Below are 6,554 nucleotides of genomic sequence, written 5' to 3'. Positions count from 1 at the left end.
TCGGATGCAGAGCTGTGGAATGGGCGGTTTGCGATGTTGGGTCTGGTGGGTTTGGCTTTTACGGAATTTGTTAAAGGCACTCCCCTTGTGTAATCCTTTTTATAGTTATAAAACCAAAAATATTAAATTGCATTTTTTTATTAACATGTTATCCGAGCCGACTGATTCCGGAACGATCACCTGCTTTGCAAATAATCCGAAGTCACCGCATTTGAATCTCAGTGGCTACAAGGAGATTTTTGTTCCTCCTTGTATTTAAACCTGGAACCTCCCGGTAATTTTTGACCTTTGAAGACAAACTCAAACCAATCAAACACCACCCTTATGGTTTAAACTGCATTTTTGTTTTTAATGTATTAATGTATTTAATTATATTAAATTGTTTATCACATCAACAATAATTAACTTGTCAAACTGTCAACACGTAAACTAATATGATTGAAATTGGCTTACACGTAGTGCAATCCAACATACCAACCCGTCACTAATATATTTTTAATCGACTCTATAATCGTGAGTGGAGTAGATTCAAAAAGGTAACTCGTGCGATCGCCTAGGGCAACAACCACTGAAGGGGTAACAAAGATGTAACCGAAGGGGTAACAAAGGGGTAAAATCCCCTTGTGGCCACGGAGGTTTAAATGCGGTGACTCCGGACTATCTGCAAAGCAGGTGGTCACCCTGGGATTAGTCGGCTCGCATAGCGGGTTGGATATCCAGGTTAATAATAAAAAAAAAGATGTAGGAGCCTAGGAGGGGTTTCAACAAAAAAAATTGMGAGGGAACGTTCAGAAGATATCGACACCGACACAAAGTTGTAGAGTGGCAACTCGGTTTCTAAAGTTCTGGTGTGGTTGAGACGCCATTGAACATCGAGGCCAACGATGGGCAGTGGAGACGGATTGAGGGTGGATATATTAGGTGTCGGCATAAGATGTTGTGTTTGTATTTGTGGTGGAGAAACGATGAGGTGTCTTCGAAGAATCGATACAGGATACATGAGCTATAATGAAAACATGTCGTCTCAATCGATATCTTTTTAGAAAAAATTTCACATATTTCTTAGTTGTTTTATTTTTAAGTTTTTATAAATGTGGTTTAATTTAGGGGTCGTTTACCAAATGCTTACAAACAAAAGTCATCACTCTAATTTACTTTATGAGATAACATTATTGACCATCAAAATGGATTTAACGGTAAACRTTTATAAGTTGATGAATGCTTACCAGGTAAGAGTCCATTACCTTCACTTACCACATAAAACTCTCGATCATTGTCTTTTCTCTTATCGAGTAAGATTCTCAGTTCTCGGATAAGATTGTAAATTTCATTAGAGAAAAGACAATGATCAAGAGTTTTACGTGGTAGGTGAAGGTGATAACTCTTACCCGATAAGAACTTGTTGGAGATGCTCTAACGTAAGAACTTCTTCCTACATGGAGCAGTATTCGTCTTAATTGCCTTAGAGCATCTTCAAGAGATTCTCAAAAATGGAGAAAATGGAGATTTTGAGCATATTTTTGCTCCAATATGAAAGAGGGTGTATATTTATCCAAATTCGAAAAATGATAAATGATTACAATGAGAGAGAAACATTTTTTTAGTATATTCACACCAATAGGAATCATTGATGTTAAATGTTTATGAGAGAAAAATAATATTTTATTTATATAAACAAATTATTTTATAATATAATTAATGTTTTAGTCTCCAAATATAGAATCTGTTGGAGATGAATGTAATTTTTTTTTGGAGATTTTAAGTTTTTATTTCTCTATTTTAAAGAAATTTTGAAAAATCTATTGGAGATGTTCTTTACAATCTACGAACCATTAAACTCCTTGTTGCAAAACTTCTTAAGTTTAACCACCCCTCCAATCAGGCGCCTGTAGTTGAGAAATTGGTCTCAACGTTTCCCAATAATCCAATCAATGAACAATTATAGAAAAAAGAAAAAAACAAGAATTTACGAGGGAACTTTCAAATCAGAAAAAAACAATGACCTTCAGAGAGAAAATTCAGCACACAATTCTACACTCTCAAGCCCTCCTGAATAATACATATACTCTCAAAAATTTAACGCACATCTTTCTACTCTATAAAAAAACACTTACAGTGTCTTTTACTGGAATGATCGGAACCTAAGTCGTGGACCCCTTTTATAGGCATGTTAACTTTAGCATGTTGAAACTTGGTTTACTATGGAAACTTTGTAGTACACACTTACACAGGAGCAAAGATGAAATGGAACTCACTTAAAAAAGCCCAGTGCTTGGACTTTAAATAAATTAATGAGTTGTTTGTTTAACTCTTAATAGTTCTATTAAGAGACAACATCTGAATCATTAAGAGATGAATCTTGTTTGGCAAAAAAAAGTCTGCTTCTTAATTGTTCTAAAACATTCTGAATGATTTTGTATCTTGGATCTTCCTTAACCATTAAGAACCCTAATTTCATTGTACACAATTACCAAACAATTATATTTCATTTTGCACTATATCATGAGAGTCTCTTAATCATTCTGACAACTTAATCATTCTGTACCAAACCATTCAACAATTATCAAACAAGCCCTAAGGAGTGACATAAACTTGGGCTTGAAATGTTGTTTGGGCTTTGTAAATAAAATTACATATTAATGTCAAAGTTAAGGTCTTAGAGTCTTATTGGTGTCTCAAATCCCGATATAAGCCTCAATCTATTTCTTGATTACTACAAAAATCTACGCTATCAAATAAAAATTCCAATTGCTTTCTATTGATCGTATGTTGTCTTTTATGAACGTTTAGTTTTAATGTCTCATACTAGTGAAAAACAGTTAAATATTAATTATTATTTTTCTTTAATATAGAGTTTTAGAGATTTTTCAAACTTAAAAAATTTGCACACACTGTATGTTTTTTTCTCTATTTTAAAAAAATTGTTGGACCAAAAACACCTCTTAAATCTCTAAAATTTCTATTTTTGCATGTCCACCGGAGATACTTACATTTCTTACGTTTAACCCTTTATAAAACTACGAGCCTGTTTGTAAGCAGTTTAGTGAGAATCAACTTATTTTGTCAGCTATATATGATTATTTCATAGTGGCTTAATGATATATAGGTGAGTTATTCAATAAGCTTCTGGAGCTTTATATACAAAACCAAGTTTATTTCTAAACATGTCCCTCTCAATTAAAAAAATAGCTCACTCCATCTACGAAAAAATCCCTCAGATAGAAACTTTCTTAACCAATACATACATATTAATCCACACAGACAGTTTTATTTTTATAAGAATTAAATGAAAAACCAAAACACAACCAAACAAGCCGTTAATTTGGTTAAAAACATTATTTGTAGGCAAATCTTTATCTTTATCTTCTTTATATATATATAAAGTAAAACCCACAAAGATGAGTTGAAATCTTAAAGAGTGAGTATTCTTCATTTTTTGAATTATGGTTGAGTTTGTGTATTCCACATTGATGGAGATATGAAATATTTACAAATGAATGGTGAGTTCTTTTAAGGGAGATTTGAGATGTTTTTGTGGCAACTTATGACGTTAGCTCCTCTTGGTCAAACCCTCCAAACTCATGGGTTTGCTCATTTTGGTCAACCTCATTTTAAAGAAGTGAGTATTATTCATTTCTTAAATTGTGGCTAAGTTTGTGTATCTAACGTTGACGGAGATATGAAATATTGACAATGAATGGTAGGTATTTCAAAGGGAGATTTGAGATACTTTTATGGCAACTCATGAGGTTGGCTCCTCTTGGTCAATCCTCTAAACTCACGTTGTTGACTCATCTTGGCCGACTCTCCAAACTCATGGGTTTGCTCGTTTTGGCCAACCTCATTTTAGCAAAAAAGAAAAAAGATAATCATACAAAATAAAAAAAAATCTTTATTTTTATGTATATTAAAATAAACCGCACATATATTAAGAAAACCCACAAAGATGAGGTGGCATCTTCAGAAGTGGGTATTCTTCATTTCTTGAATTGTGGTTGAGTTTGTGTCTCCCACATTGATGGATATATGAAATATTTACAATAAATGGTGGGTATTTTAAAGGAAGATTTGAGATGTTTTTGTGACAACTCATGAGGTTGGCTCATTTTGGCCAACCCTCTGAATTCATGAGTTTGTTCATTTTGACCGACCTCATTTTTGCAAAAAATAATAATCATACAAAATAAAAAAATCTTCATTTTTAATAAACCGCACAAAGAATGAAGTGATATTTGGTGAAGAACAAAGAKGTATTGAGCTGACATTGTGAGAATGGATTATTCTCAAATGGTGAATTATTGTTGAGCTTTAGATATCTCACTTGGTGAGAAAATGAAAGAATGAAATAAAGATATATATATATATATATATATATATACATATATATACATATACATATACATATATAGGGGGAAGATCAAATGTTAACCAACAATTTTGTGTTAACTTTGAAAACCATGACAACCAATCAAATTTCATTCTTCTTGTAGGTTTATGTTATGTTCACATTTTAATTACAAGAGTATTACAGTAAATTGATTTGATATGTAACTCCCAAACAATTAATGGGGAGTTACAAATCATCAAATCCAAAAAAATATGCATTTATAATATTAATATATTTTTTTTAATCTTGATCTTGCATGTTCATTGTTTTATCAGTTTTTAATTCGCATAGAAAACAATGTAGTAAAAAATTTCGGTATCGATCAAGCTAATATGAATAAACGCTATGGAAAATAAATCGACAACAGTGAGAAGATTAAAATGGTTTATGATGACAATTGGAGTTCGAGGTCGGGAATTGAAGAAATTAACCAAAGCGAATGTCTTGGTAATAAATTTTTATTTTTTTTAGATTCGTTTTAATCCAAGTTATGTTCATTACGAAGTGTTGTGTTTTTTATAATTCATCTTGTATTGATAGATTTTTTCTTTAATTATTAAAATACGTACCTAATTCACATGTTCAAATGAAAGTACATGCACGACCCATTTTCATATTGTCATATTACCGACTTTTATGAATCATGAACCATTGTATTCATGTTACTTCTATCATATGAACACAAGTGTTATTTTTTAAGCTTGATACCAAATCTTTATATTTGTGTAAGTGTTTACACCCGGTGTTCATAGCGTCGGGGTTATGTGTTCATATATTTTATATGATATGAACAAGGGGTGAACAACCATATAAGATCAGAAACATATATGAACAAGGGTGAACCTTAAACGGTGTGGATGCAATACATGTATAAAACTCCAATTGACAAAAGATCGCTCATGAATGTGTTTATAATAAATGAACTATTGTTCACAAGCTATTCATATCGTGTTCATATCTGTTTTTTTTATGTATTTACTTTCGTATAATAGTTATTCTTATTATGTTCATATTGTATTCATAAATGCTATGCAGTCCAAGTTCATATATATGTCAAATTTTTGTTTGTATTTGACACAATGATTCATATATATATATATATAGTTGTATTCATATGGTTCTTACATTAACAAAAATAAATTAACAAAAATCATAGAATTTTTTATTTTGTAACTCCCAATTAATTAATGATATGGGAGTTACATAATTTTTTTACCTAAATACCCTTTCAACTTTGTTCACTTATCTTTATGAAATTCTAAATTTAAAAAAAAATAAGTTTTTATCATGATTAATCACAACCGTTTATTATAAGATTGAATGGTCAAGATCGGTTAACAAAGTTAACACAAAAACTTTGGTTAACATTTGAACTTGACCATATATATATGTATATATGTGTATATATATATATACACACATATATATATGTATGTATGTATATATATATGTATATATATATATATATGTATATATATATATAGGGGTAGATTCAAATGAAAACCATGTCATTCTAAAAAACCGTGTAAACCAAAATCGACCAATAGGAAAATTTCATTCTTTTTTAATTAAATTTAATCAATAAAGGTATTTCGGTCATTTTCATTATTTTTTGATAAATAAGAAAGTTATTAAGGAATATTAAATAAGGAAATTTATTAATGGAAATTATATGAATGGAAAGATTTAAAGATTTTAATATATTATAATATTAAAAATTGATTTTTTTTTGTTATTCAATGAATCTGGAAAATTTTGCTAAGATTATAGCTTGTTATGGAATGAATTCTTGATTTGAGGTTGGTATAATGAAACCGGTGCATAATATATTTTATTCTTTAAGCAATTAATGTTCATATGAGAATGTTTCATTATAAAATGGTTTATTTGCTTATTTTATTAATATTGTACATGTTCATGCACTCGTTTCATGATGATGAAACATATTCATATGAATGAAAAGATTTAATGATTTTAATATATTATAATATTAAAAATTGATTTTATATTTTTTGTTATTCAATGAATCTGGAAAGTTTTGTTAAGATTATAGCTTGTTATGGAATGAATTCTTCATTTAAGGTTGGTATAATGAAATCGGTTCATAATATAATAATGTTCATATGAAAATGTTTCATAATGATGAAATGGGTGCATAATATATTAG

Source organism: Cynara cardunculus (genome assembly GCF_001531365.2).
Source record: "Cynara cardunculus var. scolymus isolate 2C chromosome LG 16, CcrdV1, whole genome shotgun sequence".
NCBI classification, from domain to species: Eukaryota; Viridiplantae; Streptophyta; class Magnoliopsida; order Asterales; family Asteraceae; genus Cynara; species Cynara cardunculus.
Note: the sequence above shows the minus strand (reverse complement) of the source record.